Source organism: Barbus barbus (genome assembly GCF_936440315.1).
Source record: "Barbus barbus genome assembly, chromosome: 50".
Classification (NCBI taxonomy): domain Eukaryota; kingdom Metazoa; phylum Chordata; class Actinopteri; order Cypriniformes; family Cyprinidae; genus Barbus; species Barbus barbus.
The window spans coordinates 3407677-3431627 of record NC_136728.1 but is presented as its reverse complement, the minus strand read 5'-3'; the positions used below and the strand labels follow the sequence as shown (position 1 = coordinate 3431627).

The 23951-nt window shown below is 35.5% G+C and overlaps 1 protein-coding gene across 3 annotated transcripts in view; it reads right to left on the bottom strand.

Annotated features, from left to right (window-relative positions):
* mafb (MAF bZIP transcription factor b) overlaps nt 1-23951 on the bottom strand; it is an 80079-nt gene that overhangs the window by 35239 nt on the left and 20889 nt on the right. The window contains exon 3 of one of the 3 annotated variants that reach the window (XM_079414114.1): nt 8842-9943. The exons of 1 other annotated variant lie outside the window; for it this stretch is intronic. The gene's annotated coding sequence lies outside the window, so the exon portion shown is untranslated. Of the gene's footprint in view, nt 1-8841; nt 9944-10360; nt 11263-23951 lie in introns of those variants that run through there. One more of the 3 variants, XM_079414115.1, reaches the window with a different exon arrangement.

Below are 23951 nucleotides of genomic sequence, written 5' to 3'. Positions count from 1 at the left end.
TCTGCCTGTGTTTCCCACAAATCTGCGTGGAGGACAGTGAGGAATATGGTTTATGGGAGGAAGGGCTCGTTCCTCTTTTGTGTACACCGTTCTTTAGCATTACAAACTAGCTGCTTCTCACGCCGAGCACGAGTGGAAACGCACCGTAGCGGAAACCGTCTGGTGCCTTGGGAAACACACCGCAGGGGTTTATAATACCTTCAGTGTCTTATATGTAATTAAGAAGGACATGGACAGCTATATAAATAAGTAGAAATTAAATAAAGAGCAAAGAACGGTCAAAATAAGATTTAGTAACTTTGGTTTGCTCAACTTTTGGACTATATGCCTGTGCATTTATAGAGACTTTTACAAAAACTATAGAAGGGTAAATATTGTGTCCACTACATTACCATAGCTTTTGTTCTTACAAATTGCAAAAAGTGGCAGAAAAGTAGTTAGTTAGTTGGCCTCATGTTTTGTAGCTCCTTTGACAGTGAAATTGGTCCAAAATTCAACTTTATAGCTGTAACGAATCATAAAATGTGACCCTGGACTACAAAACCAGTCTTAAGTCGCTGGGGGTATATTTGTAGCTATAGCAAAAAATACACTGTATGGGTCAAAATTATTGATTTTTCTTTTATGCCAAAAATCATTAGGATATTAAGTAAAGATCATGCTCCATTAAGATATTTCGTAAATTTCCTACTGTAAATATATCAAAACTTAATTTTTGATTAGTAGTATGCACTGCTAAGAACTTCATTTGGGCAACTTTAAAGCCGATTTTCTCTATTTTGAGTTTTTTTTGCACCCTCAGATTCCAAGCCAAATATAGTCCTATCCTAACAAACCATACATCAATGGAAGCTTATTCATTCAGCTTTCAGATGATGTATAAATCTCAATTTAAAAAAATTGACCCTTAAGACTAGTTTTGTGGTCCAAATTCACAAATATGTTCCGTTTTGTCACATCAGGCTCATTTTTGCTTTAGTAACAATATCTATTGGCGACATTTCTGCAAAACGATATTACTTTGCACGTTTCATGACACTTTTAAAATACAATGTCCAGTAACTGGCACTAAAAAAGTGTTTAGTTTTATTCAAAACAGATTTTTGTGAATCTAATGATTTTAATGTGAATCTAGCATGTTTTATTCTAGCTATCCAGTCAGTCATCCTTAAAAGCAACGTACCATACTAAACACTACAGTAAATCTAACCAATAGTGCTAACAAAAGCAAATTGTAGTAGTTTACTAATTATGCAAGTGTTATGAGGTCATAACAGTATTGCAAGAAAAAAGTCTTTAATATAAGTCTTAATGAATAATCTGCCCCTGTAATCATGTAAATCACGTTTGTACTGCCAGCAGTGTTCATTTCAGCTGGAAACTGCAGTGAATTGTATGTATAGGTACGTTTTGGCCAAAAAGTAAGTAGATGCAATAAAAAAAGCAGCAAGTACTGTTACCATAAAAACAAAAATACAGCAATTTGGGATTGGCCAACAATGTAATCAAAAAGCTTTGTTTGACTGAGATTCCTAATTCATTTATTCATTTCACAATAGCAGCTCCTAGTGCAAATTATGTAAGGGAAGTACAGAACAAGGGCTCTTGGCGGAGCCGTAAATACACTGCAGCTTGCTATTAATTTGAGTCATTAGTCTCATATGTAGGAGCTGTTAGGAGATGTGCTGAAAGACGTCTATAAGAGGCTGTATACAGAGCTCCCTGGAGGCCAGCCGCTCCTCTCTATAATAAAATAAAGACAGTGATGGTGGCAGAGAGAGAGTGACACAAATGTATATGGAGGTGAAGAGGTGGCCAGGCCACTGCTGCCGTAATCACATCATCTGCCGGGACAGACGTCCCACCTGGAGGAGGAGCGGAGAGGACACGCACCCGAGAGAGAAAATCGAAGGACACCGCACTGGGCAGCTGAGTTTTTTTTTGCATCTTAATTTAAAGGAAAACCATGAAAATAAAAATTTAATATTACGGGTGCGGGGTGGGGGGGTGGTATTGCACATGAAATCAAAATTGACTCTGAACGAATCATTTGTGCATGTTAATCTTAAAAATAATACTTACAATCACAATCATTCATCCAATGTAATCAATTCATCTTCCTCTAAACAGCTTTTCTTTTCTGATGATGTAATCAAATACGTGTGGGCGGGGCAAAATAATGCAAACAAATTCAATATAATTAGATGCCCTGCCTATTATTTCCCAAATATTATTCTGTCTGAATCAAAACATAGCAGTTTTTAATAAAAAAAAAAAATAGCCTATACACACACACACACACACACACAAATCTATGGTCTATGAATGCTAGGGTTTACATTTCATCTTGCCTCACTTTGCTATTTTTTCTTCAAAATATGTAACAAACAAATTCATTTAATAAGTATACAAAGCAATTCTTAAAAAATGCTTATTTTGCAGTGTTCTAGTTGCAATTTGCATCTATTAAACATACTGTTAGCCATTTTAGCATTTTGCTAACTGAACTGACAGACAGTACGTCACTTCTCAGACATTACACGATTCATCAGATGCTGACTGAACATGTTCAGTCGACAATAACAAACACTGATCACCGTCGAGGAGGTAACAGAACCGATAAAACCTGATAAACATGTCTGTTTGCGTTAGTTGTGTGAACTAGCCTTTAGCCTTCAGCCACATACCGGGCCTTCAAAGCGCTGTTCTCTGAAGACATGTTAGCAAACTCAAGCATACAAAATGACTGACAGGTAGAGACAGTTTCTGATTGGCTGAACAGCGAGTCGTTTTTCACTGTTTACAGAGACTATGGCTAGGGCTGTGATTTCTCAGGACACCTATTTCATTGATATCCGTCAGGAAATAAGGAAAGTTTATGTGTTCAATTCCAAACAAAAACCTCTCAGCACGATTTTATTGTTCATAATTCATGATTAGCCGTCCCGAACATAAAGCGTCTCCAGAATCTTTCATTTTCCACACACACTGGGACGTTCTGGCAGAAATATCCAAACACAAACACACACTCGTGCTCTCAGTAAAGTCACTGACAGGCCTGCACCCCTCTTCATGACACAGTCATGCCCCATGTCCACATCCAGACAGGTTTGGACTCATTTTCCCAGAATTCCCACTGAGCTGCTCTGCATTGCAGAACATTAGCGACGGGGGGTCCTTCTGTAGTCCCTATTTATAGCAGGACGCAGCAACTTTCTCTCTTCCTCTCCGGCATAGTTAATGCGCCTGCCAAACTCGCTTTCTATACACCACCTGACTGAGTAAATGCATGATGTGAACAAATAACCAATTAAATCAAACATTTTGGACAAGATCTACCGGACAGATGGACACCAGGTCCAACGTGCGGCAGGTTTGGCATGAGACATGTTTACTGCAGACACTTAATCCTACCCTCAGGCATTACGTGCCTATTTACAGTAGAGTCTGTTGATAGCAGCAAACTTCATAGTTTATTTCAATTAGGAGATAGGAAATAGGAAATCACATTTAAATCAATCACACCTCTCCCCGGGCCGAAATCGATGCTGCCTTTCCAGGGGTTTCTACACAGAAGCGCCACGTTCCGATATCCTCTCGTCCACTTCATTGCCAGCTGCGTGAGTGTGTGTGTGTGTGTGTGTAAAAGGCTTTCGATCAATGCTTCCCACAAAGGCATTACTTGGGAGGGCGGACGTATACAGAGGCTTTTTAATGGAACACAACCTACATTAGTCGGGTAAAGGAGAGATTGGCTTACAGGGCTAAGAAAGACGAATATTTCTGCAGTCGCAGCGAGAGAATGTCGGATGCGGAGGGCTGGTTGTAATGAAATTACTATTCATAGTCTTTTCTTCAAATGGCGGGACGTTTAGTGATCAGATATATAGAGTCAATCGCCACAGGCGGAACTAAATGTGTCCCGTGAAGACAACAAAATTCGGTTTACAGCACACACGCTCTCCACCGGCCTCATTAATGAGACATGGGCAGAATAAATGTGTGTGAAAACTGTTCAGAAAAATATTGTAAAATATGCAGCATTTTACACACAATGACACGACGGTGAGAAAATAATGACACATTTTTCATTTTTGAGTGAACTACTAATTTTAAAACATTCATGTATCTATGTATCGGAGCAAAACGCAGCTAAACAACCAATAGATCTCCATCATTTGAAAAAGGATATTATTGGTCTTTTTTAATACTGTCCACATTTATTCCCAAAAGGCTATTAGACGAGCCATGATTTTAACTCTGTTCTCCTCCGTGCAATTAGCTCAGTGATTGAATATTGAGGTTGTGGAGATGGATAGGAGGCTTGAGCTGTGGATCTTCCTTTCGGTCAGGGCATTACAGAGAGAGAGAGAGAGAGAGAGAGAGAGAGAGAGACACAGGCTTACAGGACTCAACACACCCCCCCCCCCCCCCCCGAAGTTCGCTTATGTTAAGTTTCATGCGCCAAAAACAGTCCAAAATTAGCTTTACATGACCATTTTCTAGCCTTATGGCCATTCATTAAAAGCAGTATTTTAGCATCCAAAATCTCCAAAACACAATACAATTCTGTTTATCGTAATCAGAACAGAGTTCCATTTAATTTTTTTTTAAAGCACTCTGCAGTTTTGTCATCTGCTGCTTTATATGCTTGAGCTCTTGATTTTTTCCTAAAAAAAATTGAAAGTGATTCCAGATGTATCGTATCTCTATGTCGTTATTGTTACAGTTGTGATGTGAAATTTCCTAAGCTTATAGAATTAGAATGACTACTAAAAATGTATAGCTATAGTTATCATCATTGGTGTGAACAGGCCTTTAAAACCTTTAAAACTGAACCTACTTTTCTTTTTGGCTGATCCCATAATGCACTGCAGTAATGTCAGTGGTAAAATCCAAGATGGCTGACAAAGCGGCAATTTCTTAATGATTATAAATAAAATTACATTCCATTCATTACTAAAAAGTACTAGTACTACTGAATTGTATTTTTTACACTTACTAGTGTGTCACAACACTAAAGGTCATTGCACACTGAGTCCGAAATTTTTGTAGAAGAAAAGAAAAGAAAAGAAAAAGAAATACGACCTAACGTTGTGCCAATCACGTTTACACACTGCCTCCGAAACTTTAGCCCGACATAAACAAAATCAGATCGGGTTTGATTTTCTGTGTTTTTCACATCTGCACCAAGTATTTTGAGAGGTGTGTGACAATTCAGAGCCACCTTACAAGCAAACGCCAAAAGCCAGGATGGTGATTGTCAAGTTCATCCACTTCATCTCACTGCACAAAGCCTTACACACTGAGTTCACAGAAATTGGTGGTCTACTTTTTAATATGTGGCTCTAGTATCGCTAGCAAAGCATCAAACTGAGCCAGTGACATCCTGAAGAAAACTTTGAATCGCTCGTGATAATCCTGCTACTCCTTAATAAGGAGGGGGAACTCTCCGTCCTCTCTATATCTCAGGATTGGATGGATCCATTATTTCCTTTTTTTCCCTCTTTTTAACAAGCGAGAGGACAGAGACAGAGGATCATTTCTCGATTCGAGGAGCATCAAGTTTTTCCCCAGCGCATATGTCACTGTCTGTGTATACTTTCAAAGGCTATGCGTTCGGCAGTGTGCACGTCAAAACGAAATACTTCTGGTTTTAGCTTAGCAACATGTTTGATTCTCCTGTACGGAGCGTGTATTTGTGTATTGAGCAGTTTATGATAGTTAAGATACAGCCTTTTTGTCAGACAATTTTGTACATAACTGCAAAGATGAGCCAGCCAATCAACATCCATTAAGATGAGTGGGAATGCTAACAGATAGCTTTCTCCCAGTGTTACAGACCACCTTGATTTCGCATCTAGTAGATTTGGGAACAGCTATTGTGTGTGTCTAAACATTTGGATTAAAGGTAGCATTGGGATATTGTATTCCTGCAGAGCGAAACACCGATACTCGGCTTACGCTTTAAAGCAGTCCCTGTTCGATACGGGAACAGAGCGCAGAGGAAACGCGCTACAGGGAAGCGCTCGTCTGAGGAACACCTGCATGAGAATGATGATTGATGTCTCATAACATCCTGAGAAAAGAAAGTTTATGGATTAAAACATCGATCCGGCTCATCGAGCACCACGGCCGCTTGATCTAAGGTGTAGATGTTTCTCAATCACGTGTCCTACACTAAATCTCAACAGCAGATTCAGGTCAGTTCAGGTGGAGGACGTACACAAACACAAGCAGTCCTCAGCCACGAATACATAAGTGTGTGAACACTCGGTCAGGAGTGTGTTCCTCCAGAGACCCGCAGTGTGTTATCTTAACAAAGGGACTCGGCTCTCTATAAATTACCCTCCCTCTGCTCGCGCTAATTAGAGACGAGCGACATGAACCGGAGCTAAAGCCGGGGTGTTGGTAATTACACACACACACACACACACACACACACACACACACACACACACTATCCACTCAGTGTGGCCTCTAGAAATATGTACATTATGTAGACTCCAGAGGAATATTTTACTGCTCAATGTGAACAAACAATCTGATGTGATTGTTTCATCTACATTTAAAGGGATAGTTCACCCAAGAATGAAAATTTGAATAAAAAAGACGAAACGCAACACAAACTGCGACTATATAAGCATGCAATTTCATTAACGAAAACAGACTAAAATGTATTTAAAAACTCTATATCTAAAACTTCTCTATATTTTATTCAATAAAAAGGAAGAAAACATATAGACCTCCACAAGTTTTCATGTTTGAGGTTGCCAGATGTCAAGAGTTTATTGTGGAGCTGTAATAAATCCAAACATGCATTTCTGCAATACTGTTTGCGATTTAGGTTACTGCATAAATGAACTTAGGCACATCTGTGCCGCAATACAAAGTCTTTTTGGTTGTTGTTGTTTTAATAGAAAAACATTAATATAATTAAGAATTATTGGAATTAATATTAGGAATTATACAGGTTTAGCTTTTGAGTTTTACCAGTTTTCAGTGCAGAGAATGTGTTTATTTTTATAATAAATCAGGAAACTAGATGACGTAAAATAAACTGTGCGCGCTTATTGCTTATGGGTAAAAGTAATTATTCTGATGTAATTTCACAAATAACAACAATCATGATCATTAATCACGATTATAATTTTGAGCAAAATAACTGAGATTATCAGTTTAACCATTATGCAATATGACTAAATTTGATAAAAACTAAAAAGGACAGTTCACTGTAAAAAATGATCATGATTTTAACGGTAAAAAACTGTGAAAATGCTACGGTAAAAACCTGTTACATGGTTAATGGAAAGTTCCTGTAAAATTTACAGGGAAAACCCGTAAACTGACGTTCCCAGAATTCCCTGCGTTCCATTTCAAATTCTGTTTGAATTTGACGTTTTTTCCTTTGAAATAACTATGTTTCTTCTCTGTTTATTAGGGTTGTATGTTACATCTAATGTTGTTAAATTAATGTTTATAGCATATTTCAGTTTAATGAGTCTCACCATGATGGTGTTTAGTGCTTGTGTGAATGACACTGTGCACCTTCTGTATATTCTATTGTTTAAAAGTTACTTGTGATGGGCTTTGACTCATCATGTGACTTTCTCATCATCACCTGCATTTGGTGGATATCAGTGTATTTCAAAGGAACAAAACAGATTTCAGTACTTTAATAGGTTGGTATATTAAGATTATATCAGTTAAAGAAATTACGGTATTTAACTGTAAATTTAAGTTAAAACCGTAAAACCTAAAACGTTGCAACCGTATTTTTTACAGTATAATTCTGGTAACCACAGCTGCCAGTTTTTTACCGTAAATTTTACGGAATTTTTTTTACAGTGCAGGATTAAGACAAAATAAATTTAATAAAAAAAAAATACAAAAAACTAAAAATAAATTAAAACTACCCTCATGTCTTTCCAAATCGGTGTGATTTTATTTTGAAGAACAGTGGGGTCTAAACAACACTGCACCCCACTTATTGTCATTGTATGGACAATTAATGAACATTTTACAAAATATCTTCTTATTTGGGTGAAATATCACATGAAACATTCGCAACTTCTATAATGTGACATTTCCAAGTAATTCCTTGGTAGAATTTAAAAAAGCAAACAATTAATTGGCAAATCTGAGACACTTGATCTCTTCTGAAATGATCAAGGAGACACACAAGGTCTTTTTCCCCTAAGCTGAACACTTCATCAAAGTCTCCATTTGTTCTCTGTTTAATCTCATTAGTGTCTAGGAGAAACATTTGAGATTTCCTTTGTGATCTTCTTTCCTGTGGGTTAAATTTCACTCACAAACACACACATATCATCTAATAGCGCCGGTGTGTTTGTCTTGTGGTGGCGGTGTTCAATCTTCTTAAGAAATAAATGCGTAAGGGAAAACAAACCGCCGCTATCTGCGAGCTCGAGATATGACTGTGCTCCAGTCTAATACTCTTATGTAAACCCAACACAATCAAACCTCAACAAACCCCTCAGCGCTCAAGGCCTCCTGCAGATATTAGACAATCTGCTGGACTGCATCGGCCGCAGGAGTTTGACTGACTCCACCATCACACCATCTTTGTGTTCGGCACACTCCAAAACATATCCTGAGACCCTCAGTGTCCCATCTGGTGTTTAAACTAAAACTGGCACTTCAGAAAACCAAAATAAAAAAAGCCAAGTGAGAAATGAATAAAAAATCTCTTCGGATAAAAATAACAGGATGCCAATTTCACTCTAAGCACCCAAAACAAAAGGATAAAAATATCCGTGGTGTGGAGGCGATTTTTACAAATAAATCTACGTTACAAAAATACATTTTAAATATGGAAATGGAATAAAAATGCATTCAGAAATGTCTTTATTTATTGGTAATATAGGTATATATACTTGCATAGATTACTTAGAAATTGCAGTCTGTTCATGATTCCAAATTACATGAAAAAAAATTGTAGTCAGTAACGTAATCCATTACATGACACATTTTGGGTAATATAATCAGACTACTTTTTGATTACTTTAGACCTAACTTGCTCATCACATTGATTAAAATAGGATAATCTTGTATCATATTGATATAAAAATACAAAGAGAAATAAAATATATCCATTCACTGTTATTAAGAACATGAAGTGCATTAAACATGATGATCAAGATCCCCCAAACTAGGGATTTTGAAGGAACTACAGGGGCTTTGTGAGTTTACTAAAAAACTAACAATTGATTAAATCATTAAAAATAAATAAATAAATACAGAAATGACAAAAAAACATACTAAAATACGTTATATTTTATTTGTTTACCTGCATGTCATGAAGAATTAGGGAAAATCGATAAATTATGAATAATTTATTGCTGTTGTATGAATAATATGTAATCATGTAATCAACTAAAAAGTATCTGCTGCTCTACAGAACTGTATATAAACATTAAGTTTATTATTACTAAATACATGTCTGTCTATCTATCTATCTATCTATCTATCTATCTATCTATCTATCTATCTATCTATCTATCTATCTATCTATCTATCTATCTATCTATCTATCTCTAGTAAAAAACAATTGCACATCATTGCCTGATGAATACCTGCCATATATAATTATTAATTAGATATTTAATATTCAGATCTTTTAATTGCTGGTTTCAGCCTGATTAGCGCTCTTGAGTGATATTAAGTCACTTGTCCAGCATCATTACCTCTCAAAGTCCATGAACACACAGCGGGGTTCCTTCATTCCCACAGGTTTAATTATGAAAGATGGATTATAGAAATATGATAAAGAACGCTAAAGCAGCGCAGATGTTTTGGCCATATTGATGGAGTCCACAGATGTTTACAGCAGCTGTGTTAACGGTGATCTTCTGACTAACATCAACATCAGGCAGCTACCACACTGTTTAGTTTTCCCTTTTTTAAAGGTCCATCATCCATTCTGTCAGAAACAACACAAAACGCATACACATGTGCATAAATACGCATATTTACCAACAAACATTTGTGTTACTCAAAGTAATTTATATCACGGTAAGAGTATTTAACACAATACACTGTAAAATAAATCAATCAATCTAAGTAGTACATAAAGATTACAAATCATTTTACTTCGTTTATTTATTATATAATATTATGTATAATAAATCTTTATTTAATATTCAGAAAAGTTTATAGTAGAGCCAAAGTTAGATGAAAGAACCACATTAAACAACTTAAAAATTAAAAACTACCAATAAATTGTTTTTAATTAAACATAAAAATACACTTCTTTCCTTCTTTCTTTCTTTCTTTCTTTCTTTCTTTCTTTCTTTCTTTCTTTCTTTCTTTCTTTCTTTCTTTCTTTCTTTCTTTCTTTCTAATATTCAATATTAATTACTTACCTAATTCATACAAATATTTTTTCTGCGTTATTTTAATTTACTCAAAATTCAATGATAAAAGGCTTATATATTAAATTACCATATGATAATGCTAGTTTGTTATTATTAACAATTACCATGAATTATTATGAAATTATTATTTTGTCTTATTTAAAATCTCCCAGATTGTCACACATAAAGCATCATATATCACACTGCAATAACTATTGTGACAATACTGGACACTTCATGCCCTGCAAACGAGCACAGTCGAACCACAGTGAAAACAAACAGGCTAAATGTCTACATGATAAATGACCCGTGGACGTGGGTACGAGCTGACATGAGAACGCAGAGTGACCGGCGGCCTGAGCGCTGCTTCAAACAAACAGCAGACAGTCAGAGAGCTGCTGTGCTAACTACTAGAGAATACAGTCACGGTTAAAGGCCCACATTAGACACGGAGTACCTGCAAGTCCTTCAGCTGAGACCATAAACCCCAAACACACACACACAGGAAGAGACGAGACAGCGAGGAATCGCGGGATACGGGATGGAGAAGTGTAGAGTCACTCTCTTTGGCACGGCATGAATATTTAATGCTGTGGGAGTGAGAGAGACGTCTGTGTGATGAGGAAGGTCAGCTGGCGAGCAGCGGGCGGAAGTGGCTCTGGCCACACGGGTGAGCAGATGACAGGGTGTTATTCATGAGAGGGTCCAGGGAGACGCGCCGCTCTGCACTGATGGGGTTACGTTTGTGTTTAATGAACACAGGCAGCACAGCAGGTGTGCGCTTGATCTGAGCGTCTACATACCTGCCGTGTGTGAATTTACATCAATGCGTCTCCTTCATATCTGAGCAGATCAAATGGAGGCTTTTGCTAATTGTTGAAGATTCCTGTAACATAGATGTTTCATAACTGAGATATGCATTGAGCTATTAAAGAAAAAAGAATATGAGACAAAACTACAGAATGTCACATTTTATTATTAGCCATTTCATCACATACTGTACATGTTTTAGCAGCTAAGAAGTTCAGCACTTTTATAGTTTCATCCCTCTATCTGATGTGATCATAAGTATTGGTGCAGTTGCCTCACAGCTCTTTCTAAGAGATCAGCTGTGTCCTGTTGCATTAATTCTTCAGATATTAAAAGCAGGGAATGTGTCGTATCAGTTATATCCATTACTTCTGTATTCTGAATCTTGCATTCGATGATGACACACACAAACCAGGATGAAGATGAGGGAGCTGACTTTGAGAGAAAAGCAAGCAATTTGGATGCTAAAGGAAAAGAGGAAGTCAGTTAGAGCTCTAGCAAAAACTAAAAATAGAAAGGCAAGATTAGAGTTTGCAAAAAAGCGCAAAGGTGAGCCAGAAGAGTTTTGTAACTGTGTTTATGGACGGATGAGACAAAGATTAACCTTTATCTAAGTGATGGGAAAGCACTAATGTGGAGAAAGGGAACTGCAATGATCTCAAGCATACAGCCTCATCTGTAAAGCATGGTGGAGGTGGTGTCATGGCATGGGCATGCATGGCTGTCTCTGGAACAGGCCCTCTCAACTTTACTGATGACTTAAGTTAAGTGACATACTGCCAAGTGTGGTGACCCATACTCGGAATTCGTGCTCTGCATTTAACCCATCCAACGTGCACACACACACAGCAGTGAACACACACACACAGCAGTGAACACACACACACAGCAGTGAACACACACACACCGTGAACACACACCCGGAGCAGTGGGCAGCCGTTTATGCTGCGGCGCCCGGGGAGCAGTTGGGGGTTCGGTGCCTTGCTCAAGGGCACCTCAGTCGTGGTATTGAGGGTGGAGAGAGCGCTGGACATTCACTCCCCCCACCTACAATCCCTGCCGGCCCGAGACTCGAACCTGCAACCTTTGGATTACGAGTTCGACTCTCTAACCATTAGACCACGGCTTCCCCACTTAATTATGATGACAGTAGCAGAATGAATTTGGAAGGGTACACAACCATCTTGCCTACCAATATTCAAGAAAATGCCACCAGATGCATTGGGAAGTGCTTCATATTGCATCAGGACAATGACCCAAAACACCCTGCCAGTTCAGTCAAGGAGTTTATAAGAGCAAAGAAATGGAAAGTCTTAGACTGCCCAAGTCAATCTCCAGATTTAAATCTGATTGAACATGAATTTCACCAGCTGGAGAGGAGAGTAAAGGCAGAAACTCCCCAAAACAAGCAACAATTGGGATTGGCTGCATTAAAGGCTGGGAAAAGTATTTCAAAGGATGAGAGCAAGAGTCTGGTGATGTCTATGGGTCACAGACTCACTGCTGTGATTGTGTGCAAGGGATCTGCAACTAAATAATAGCTTTTAATCTTTTATATCTGCCTTATGTTCAGCTGTCCCAATACTTATGCTCCCATCAGATAGAGGGATGAACTCTAAAAGTGCTGATCTTTTTATTTGGTAAAACATGTATGTGTTGAAACGGCTAATAATAAAATGTGACATTCTGTAGTTTTGTCTCATATTCATCTTTTAACTCCACAGCCAACAGAGCAATTTGGTCTTTACTGTTCCAATACTTATGGAGGGCACTGCATATATAATATATACAATTACAAATCAGATATCTTAATTGTTTTTCTTTGAGAAAACGAAGCACACTTCAGCAGGCTTATTAAAATGTTAATAATACACTTTACAAATATACTTAAGTGCAACTGAATGTAATGTTTTCTAATGCTAAATTGGATAACACTTTATTTTAAGGTGTCCTTGTTACATGCACCTACTATTATAATAACAATAAATTCTGCATAATTACATGCAAGTAACCCTTTTCCAAAATCTAACCATATAGTAAGTACATGTAGTTAATTAATATTACTCAGTGCTTAAATGTATAATTACACTGTAACAAGGGCACCTTAAAATAAAGTGTAACCCTAAATTGCATATTAATTGCTATTAAACGAAAATGTATTATAGTTTACATTTATATTAACTGCAATTAGCTAGACTTTAAAGTGTTTTTTTTCCCACCCACTTAAGTATTAAGTAATTAAGATGGTTACACTTTATTTTAAGGTGTCCTTGTTACAGTGCAATTATACATTTAAGTACTGAGTAATATGAATTAAATACATATACTTACTATATGGTTAGGGTTAGGATTTATTATTAATTATAATAGTAAGTACATGTAACGTGTAACAAGGACACCTTAAAATAAAGTGTTACCAAGAAGACTTAAGTACGTCATTTCAAAAGTACTTCTCTTGTCTTTGAAATATGGTTAAAGTATTGCTGAATGTACTGGCAAGCATTTATGATAAACTAAAATATACTTGAATTTCTATTGAAAGTATGTTAGTCAACATGTCAAACGTTTACATCTTTAAGTGAACTTTTTAAAAGTAGACTAAAGTGTGTTAAGAAACAGTCGTGAAAGTGTCTCTCTTTAAGTGCACTGAAGTGGCCTTTTATTTATCATTATCTGCAAATACAGATTTATTTCAAACAAAACAAAAAAATTTGTCACAAGGGTCAACTATTTAATTATTCTCACAATGGTCCAAAATTGGTCTCAACGTATCAAGAGGAGATCATGTGAGTGAATGAAAATATATCAAAACTTCTGCTTAAGTCTCCTGCTTTCTAGATGGGCGGAAAAAGAAGAAGAAAAGAGAAATCTCACACTTTCCTTGATTTTTCTTGATATCCTTGAAGATATCAAAGTCTATTTTTATTAGTCCGTTTAGGAATTTTAGGAGACATGAAAACCCAGAACTCCAAAGTCTTCTGAACAATAAAAGAGCAACCCCGGTGTTTCATGAGGTTATTCTAAACACAGCCGCTGAAGAGCGGACAGCTTCATAACTATAACTCTCTCAGCGCAGATTACTCTGTCACCAGCATCACCACATCCTCTTCTAGCACGACATTTACTGCTCTGAAAACTAGTGAGCTGCCTAGATAGACTGCATTTTAAGGCACACAAAAGGTAGGCTACAACATTCAAAGTTACCTTGCCGAGCTGAACCATATGAATCCCTCATGGAAATAACAGTTGGCTTAGCAACACATATATTTACTGAAATCAATAGTGAATGTGTATGGTGTTCCAGTTAGCAAAAAGTCTGGTTTTTAGTGTTTGCATCAAAGTACACTTTCAACAGAGCTGGAAAATCACAGAAAGTTCTTTCACACCCTTCAAATGCTTTCTTCCTGTTGTTTGTTTGACAAATACTTCAATTTCCCCGGCCACCTTCATCACGCCACCCATCCTGCGCCAAACCCCCTCAATCACAGAACCAGAAGCCACGATGAAATTTCAGAAAGAAAAACGCCATTGCGTGGATGTGATTTATTACAAAGAGGTGTCCGTGTTTGATTAAAAGTGATATTCGCCATCTGTTGAGGGAGAGCGCTTGCTTTACCCCGAAACAATTACAGTAAAAGCTCTAAAGGAAAGTCCATTTCCCATGTTTCCAGGGATCAAACTGCCTCACCGCTGTTTCAGAGTCTCTCGGCGCATTCGGCTTCCACTCACACTCTCTCTCTCTCACACACACACACACACACACACACACACACACACACACACACACACACACACACACACAATGTACGTATACTCATATACTCACTCCTGATGCTCTTGTCTGGTGCACCGTCTGAGCTAAAGTGCTCTTCTGTTGCACAGCGCAACACACACACACACACACACACACACACACACACACACACACAACCCTATAGATCACATAGGACACTTACTTATGCTGAGTATAGTGAAGAATGTGGACGACAGTACAGTGTTATTCCAGAACAAGGTCAATGAGTCCTTGTCTTTGTTTGTGTTTAATCTGAAATGAATATTCATGTGTGTGATAATCAATCACCAGTGTGAGAGGTTAACACCCCTTTCAAAACTGTACTGAGGTGGTGCCATGGTTTCAGATGGTAATACCATGGTACTTTGATATACCATGGTAGTATATGATTAGCAAGTTCTATGCTAATAAGCTATAATTTTTCCCATTATAAAATTGAATTGTCATGGTAAATGTTGAAGAAACATATTTACTAATGCTGTCAAATGATTGATCCCAAATAAAAGTTTTTGTTTACATAATATATGTGTGTACTGTGTATATTTATTATGTATATTTAAATACACACACATACGGTATATATTTTACAAATATTCACAGTTTATATTATATATAAATATTTTTATTATATAAACATAACATATTTTTCATTCAAAAGTAACATTCTCAACGTTTGCAAAATTTTGAAAAGTTATCCTTAACGTTTTTAAAAACCAACGTTCAGTGAACACTCAAAAACAACGTTTTTATAATGTAACGGGAACGTTAGGAAAACAACAAACTTTTGTAACCTGGGTTACCATTGTATGTGTGTAAAAATAAGGTATTAACATGGTACATATCCCCCTACACCTCTAAAACATAGTATTACAGCAAATATTCAACACCAATGGTATTACCATGGTGCATGTCCTAAAAACATGGTGTTACTATGGTATGTGCTAAAAAAAACATTGTGAAACTGTAACTATAAACTATGTAATAGCGTGGTAAATGACAGTTAGGCCGTAACAATAGCTTCCTGCTTTGCTAGTTTTCATAAAATCAAAGTAAAACAAGGAAATTGGTAAATACATTATCATGAATATGCAAATGGTGATTGATTAATATGCAAATGAGTATCTGATTTTTCATGGGCCGAGTCAAGTTAATATTGAATGTCTGAATATGAGGATAGCTGGAAACTCGCGGAGCTTGCATTTTTTAATTGTGTGTGTGTGTGTGTGTGTATGTGTGTGTGTTGTCTAGGGGCCTCACTCACCTATAATAACGTGTCCCCCGTTATTGCCTGAGCAGAAAAGGGCTGGGTAAGCTAATTGGGCTCTTTATTAATGCCCAAAAAATATATATACGTATACACTTACACACTTAATGTCAGCACTTCAGCTCTTTCTAACATGTCTCAGGTTTCTAGAGGTGTTTGCTCAGGCAGTTTTATGGATTTACTTATGAATACAATTATTAAAATAACCTTCAAAGTACCACTTCAAACATTCAATTTTATTTTTTATATATAAACTATTTAAAAGTTGCCCAAATGTATTTGAAAAAAAAACCCCCAAATGAAATAAAATAAAATAAAATAAAATTACATTAAATTAAATTAAATTAAATGTTCATTTAAAATTGTGGCATATTGTCACACAATGTGGAGTAAGTTGTCACACACAAAACCAACTGTTCATTTGGGTAAAATAAAATAAAATAAAATAAAATAAAATAAAATAAAATAAAATAAAATAAAATAAAATAAAATAAAATAAAATAAAATAAAATAAAATAAAATAAAATAAAATAAAATAAAATAAAATAAAATAAAATAAATTTAAATTAAATTAAATTAAATTAAATTAAATTAAATTAAATAATAAAAAAATAAAAATAAATAAATAATAAAAAAAAAATTCAATTGGGTAGAATTATCTTTGTTTATAATATGAAATTCCATCTAAAGTACAAAAACATCATGTGACAGCTTTCCCCCGATCTCTTCTTTATGAAATCAGTCGTGAATTCTATGCTAACAGTACAGATTAGTTGCAATCATCCAGAATACGCTCATAAACAGGGACTGATATTGCTAAAACAACATAATTTATTCCTCTAATTTCACATCCAAATCCTTGTCACATCCACTTTGCACGAAAACAAAAATATCCATCCGGACTTATAGCGGAAATAACGGCATCAGCGTTCCCTAAATGATTCTGTGCGCGAGGATGCCGAAGCAGACAAATCCCAGCAGTGCTGCTTTAGGAAGTCATGTGATTGTAAATGATGCTCGTTATACCTGCTATATGCAGATGAGATGTTAATTTAATTCAGAGGTTTAATTAGAATCTGTGTGAGATACTCAGAGCTGATTTACTGATGGAGAGCTTGTTTAAACAGAAGGCTAATCTGATAACACTTGTATCTTCTGTAGCCATTTGTTCAGCGCGGATCTCTGTGGAGCTCTTCAACATGCTGATATTAAAACACGTCACGGTACGAACAAAATCAAGCAAATATCACAAATGAGATCTCTTTAGTATCTCTTAAGAGCTCCTCCTACATAGCAAAGCCACTACATAGTGAACACATCAGGACTTTTGAAGAAGTCGCATGCTTCTCTGTCTGTTTCCAGAGGAAGGACCTTATTTGCCTCCTCTAGAGTTTCAGAGGAGATTTCAACTGTATCTCAAACCGGGAGAAAGATATCGAAACATGCTTTTATTTCTCTAAAGGAACTCTAAAAGACATTGTAAGACCATTTTTATATTAAACGAGTCATAACGCGTCTCTGGTAACCTCACATGTATCTCCTCTAGACATTTAGAGGAGATCTAAAATATGGGACTCACATTTTCCAATATATCAAAACTTTGTATTTCTCTTAAGGACTTTTAGGAGAAACACCTGAGACAATTTGTGACCCTGGACCACAAAACCAGTCATAAGTGTAAATTTCATACATTACAATGTCTCGTTTTGTCTTCCACTGAAGAAAGAAAGGGAGAGTAAATGACGACAGATTTTTAGCTGAAATAAGTGTGTATGTTGATGATTCAGAGGTCAATTATTTCCCCCAGTAACCGTCCTCCTTCTGCACGAGTTCTTGTAATTCAGAAATGGCCCTGGAGTGTGACACGAGCGAGTGAAAATCCACCGCGTGCCGCTCTCTTTTATCTGCGAGCCCCGCGTGTCTCGTATCAGTGTTACATGTGCATTTGTCTCTGTGGCTTCACTTGTGTAATTACTCGCTCATTCATGTGTTTTTACACGCCGCTTAACAGTGTGAAATTAACTGCACAAAATAGAAACACAATTAATTGTGTCGCCTTGCAGACGTACTTAAGCGAAAGCCATTATGATGGAGTTAAATGGAAGAAAAACGCTGTGAAACTGCGACGTGAAATTAGAGGGAAATTGAAGGAGCTCTCGGTGGAGTTTAACGTTACAAGAGGAGAGAGACCACCGTCTGAACTGAGAGAAATACTGCTTTAGAGCGAGCAGACAGATGAACGCTTCCACACTGTGTCATCCCCTGATACGTAGACAAATATGAGACGAGGAAAACACACTTAATAAATACAAATAAATGAAGATTGTATTGGTCGAATGTTTCTGATACCAATATATTAAAAAGTACCAAATAAGTTTATATGAAAGCTAGTGACCAGGATCCAGAAATACGTAATTAATAGCAACATTTATTTTTCAATTAAAATACCAGAAACAATGAATATATATATATATATTAAAAAGCTGTTCAATATACAACGTGATGTGATAAAATGTCAATTATATGAAAATGCTATATTTATCAAGTTACCAAAATGTCAGTAAATAAATTCAGTTTCATTGATTCATTTATAAATAACACATTTATTTATTTGTTTGTTTGTTTGTATACAGTATATATATGTATATATTAGTGCTGTCAAACGATTAATCGCGATTAATTGCATCCAAAATAAAAGTTCTTGTTTACATAATATATATGTGTACTGATTATATTTATTATGTATACATAAGTACACACACATACATGTATATATTTAAGAAAAAAAAGTGTTATGTTTATATATTAAATATATTTATATATAATATAAATTATATAAATATATACATGTAAATATTTTCAAAATATATACTGTATGTGTGTGTATATAATATATATACATAATAAATATACACAGTACACATGCATATATATAAATTAATAGCGATTAATTGCTTGACAGCACTAATATATATATATATTCATTCATTCATCCATTTATTAGTCATGTACCATGACAGTGAATGAATGAACGAATCATTGAATACATAAATGTTTGTACAAAAAAGCCTGTATAATCTTAAGAGACAAACAACTTCCAGTCATCCGCTGAGGCTCAAGACTGACTCAGTTTGTCTACATGACGGTACAGCTTTAGGTGAGAGAGGTCACAGAGGTCAGACTCTGCATGTCTGATGTCTCCATCTACTTCCTCTGTTCAGACAGACAGCAAACGCTTGCTGGAGGAATACACCCAACACTAAATCAATAGCAGAAATTCTCTGAAAATCATGCAGAAACAGTGTCTAAGTGGATATCGGCTTACACAGCTGTGGAGACAAAAAAATCTTTATATCACAATTTGTCTAACAAATAATTATGTTTTGTTTTTTTGATGTTTACATGCATATTTTTATTCTTTCATAAATGAAGTCTGAATTTCATCGTTCTTGTTCAAAACGTGCCTGCTTTCTTGTAGCTCTACAAAGAAAATGCAGGAATAGCTCAAACAAAAATAAGTACATGTGTGTTTTTAAATAAACAGGAGTGTCACCTCGACCCTTTGCATACAAATATATTATATATATCCACACTGAATAAAGATGATGCTCTAGATCCAAAGACTATAGAAGCGTGTGCTCGCACAGAGACGTACTCACATGCAGAAGAAGAGGTTTTATTTAAATATGATGAATTATGAGCACTGAACACTGACTGTGGGCTGCGTTTCTTTGTATCTATATTTGTGTGTAAGTGTGTGTTCTCATCTATATGTGCATCTATAGGCCTATGAGTGTGACACAGTTCTGCTCGCCTGCTCTCTTCTCACACACACACACACACACACACACACACACACACACACACAGAAAGAGTATGATTTATTCCCAGAGGAAAACGGTATGGTTCTTTCATAGCTTAGTAGACTTAATGGCATTCACAGTTAAGTTTCATTTGCGTATCTATATTGTCTCAGCTGTTTCTCCTAAACCTCTCTGAGAGAAATAAATAAAGACACAAAAGCTGCTACTGTCAGAATATATAGAGATATAAAAGAAAATATAGATTACATATCTTAGATAATACAGCATTTGGTGAGAAACGTTTGAGTTCATATTAAGATCGGAGTTTAAACGGCAGACTTTTGTATTTTGGGAAATGCATTTGTTGAGATCTTTTCTGAATGTAAACAACTTTTATGTAAACACAAATGCAATGACTAATTTCTCAGAAAAAAAGAACATCTGAGACTTCAAATGTCTCCATTAAATCTCATAGTTAAATCTGAGAAATCACTATTAGATATTTAAAAATATGTAACTTGTGGTTTTTCTTTCCAGTGGAACCAGATGAATTGGTTCTTTCCTAGACTTTGGAGATCTCAGTTATGTCTCATGTACTGTAAGTAACTTTGTCTTAGATGTTTCTCCTAAAATGCCTAAGGAACGCAAACAGGTTTTGACGATCATTTACTCTCCCTTTCTTTCTTCAGTGGAAGACAAAACGAGACATTTAGCAGCTTTTAAAATCTCATGTGTACTTTCAAATATAACACCACAAAACACACCAGGATCAATAAAGTCATGAGTGTCGCAAATGAGATTTAAGAGCTGCAGAGGGACAATTATAGAGAATAACACGTTCAATTCCAACACATCTCTTGTGAAAAAGTACACTTTAGCACCTTTTTCAGAGTACTTTTTATGGAAGTAATATACTGCACTGTAAAAAAAAAATTAAATAAATAAATAAAGTTGAGCCAACTTAAAAGTATAAGGCAACCAGCTTCAGTAGATGTTTGAGTTGTCTCAACTTATTTACTTATTTTTAGGAAATTTCTCAACTTTTGTTGTATAAACTTAAAACAAGAAGTTGAGAAAACTCTGCTGAAGCTGGTTGCCTTAAACTTTTAAGTTTGCCTAATGTTTTTTTTTTACAGTGTGTACTTGAAACGAACACACACACACACACACACACAGACAGACACACACAGACACACACACACAAAAGAGAGTGTTTTACAAGACAATACTATATCAGTCTTTCTACTTCAAATTATATTAACTCAGTGTGTTACATGTTGTTTCTTTGTCATTATTTGTGAAATTTACTAGCAATTTGTGAGTGAAAATTGCTTCACCACCTATTTATTTATTCAGTTATTTGAGTTGTAGTTATTTATTTACTCACTTATTTATCCAGCATAAATGTGAACCGGAAAAAAATCACTTCACCACCTATTTATTCAATTATTTATTCAATTATTAGATTAATTCAGTTTCGCTGAATTATTGATTGATTGATCCATTGTACGTATGAACTGAAAGTTGATTCACAACCTATTTGTTTGTTCGTTCAGTTTAACAGATTTATTTATTTATTTTTAATTTATTTATTTTTCCATCCAGTGTGTGAACTCAAATTGCTTCACCATTTATGTATTAATTAATTAATTTGTTTATTTATGTTTTATTGATTGTCTGATTTTTTTTTTCAATGTAGTGCTCAGAACACAATAAAAGGAAATCAAGTAAAACTTTTAATGTGACATTATTATAAAGTGCACCATTTAAAAATGTACTTAATTGTATTTAAAAACAATTAAGTACATTGGCCTTTTATTTGATTAATATTATATTATCTGCAAGTACAGTTTTTTTTACTTTTGTTTTAAGTATACTAATATGACAATGTTTGGAAATTGAGAGTTTTACATCATCTGAAAAATAATCTTTCCATTGATGTATGGTTTGTTAGGATCGGACAATATTTGGCTGAGATATGACTATTTGAAAATCTGTATTCTGAGGGTACAAAAATATTGAGAAAATCGCCTTTAAATTTGTTCAAATGAAGTTCTTAGCAATGCATATTACTAAACAAAAATTCAGTTTTGATATATTTACAGTAGGAAATTTACAAAATATCTTCATGGAACATGATCTTAATATCCTAATGATTTTTGGCATAAAAGAAAATGTATAATTTTGACCCATGCAATGTATTGTTGGCTATTGCTCCAAATATACCCCAGCGACTTCAGACTGGTTTAGTGCTCCAGGGTCACGTATTTGAAGTACACTACAAGCGATTAAAATCTGCATCTGATGTGTAAGACACAAACATTCATAAACACATTAAGAGGATATGCTGCTGAGAGCAATGACTCAAAAAGCAGGATTCTGAATTGTGCAACTCACTGGTGAAGCAATTCTAAAGCCAAACCTGATAAAAGAGACATCAGACACCAGATAAGAAAGACAATCAGTGTTTAAGCGAGACAGGGGAAAAATGACCTCGTCCTCCTCAGAGAGGAAATGCAGGTCTGTTATTGGCCAGCGTCCAGCATCGGTGCAGCCAAAGAGCCAAAGATCAAACACACACACACACACAAAACTACCTCCAACAGAACTAAATCTGACCAAACCTCCGCTGTGGGTGAAACTAATGTTAAATATGATTCATAGATAAAGTGAATACTGCTGTTTTAGTTTGGTTTAGAGCTAGTAATTATATTAAACACAAGGTCTATGGTGTGTTTGTATAGAGAGCTGAGCAAACGCGCGCGTGTGTGTGTGTGTGTGTGTGTGGTGTAAAGTCAGATCGAGCAGCTCACTAGTAAATATTCCTGAGTGTGTGTGACTGTGAAGGTATATTTGGTATATTTCCTGTGTGCTATAATAAGACCATATGTGTGTGTGTGTGTGTGTGTGTGTGTGAAATAAAGGACACAGGGAACACACTCTCTGTTTGTTTAACCAGCACAGTATGTTCACGCTGTGTGCCAACTTTGTGTGCTCATCCTCTCTCTCTCCTGCACACACACACACACACACACAGATTATAATTATTTACACACTCATACACAATCTCTCCTCCTCAAATGCTCCACAAGGTTTGGACACAAGTCGCACTTAAAAATGTCATTAGACAATATCAAAGCAAGTGTGAGCGGCAGACAAATGCTGGATACATTTTTCTTAGAATTAACTAATATATATATATATATATGTTTGTGTATTTTTGGGTTTATTTTTTGGCAATGTTGTTACAGTGTTATGACACAAAGAAGTACTGAGTAATATCAATAATTAACTACATATACTTACAATAGGTTAAGTTTAGGATTAGTTGCTTGTAATTATGCATAATTTACTGTTATGTTTAAGTAAATACATATAGTAACATTATTATGTAATGTTAAAAGAAAGTGTTTCGAAATTAGGGGGATTCATTTATTTTATGCATATATATATATATATATATATATATATAAACTGTTTTCTTTTTTAATATTTTTTGTAATTATTGTAAAATGTAAGTGATTTATCGTAAAATGTGATTTGGTGCACATTTCTTATCATCACAGTTGAAAGCAGTTGTGCTGCTTAATATTTTCGTAGAAATTATTATGTTTTTCTTCAGAATTTCATGATTATTAGATGCTGAGAAAATTCCAAAGAACGGCATTTATTTAAAACGTACTTTCTATGTAACAATGGAAAAAGACTTGCTTTCCATCCTTGCTTTCCTTCAAAAACAAAACAAAAATATATTCATATTCATTGAGGATACACTTTTATCCAAAATAGTAATTATAACTTAATTTATAATTATATTTATTCAATATATTTATGTCTTGCTTACAGCAATCTAATACTGGCGCTCTGCTATAATTAAATCCAGCATCCAGTGTGGGTATTTTTAC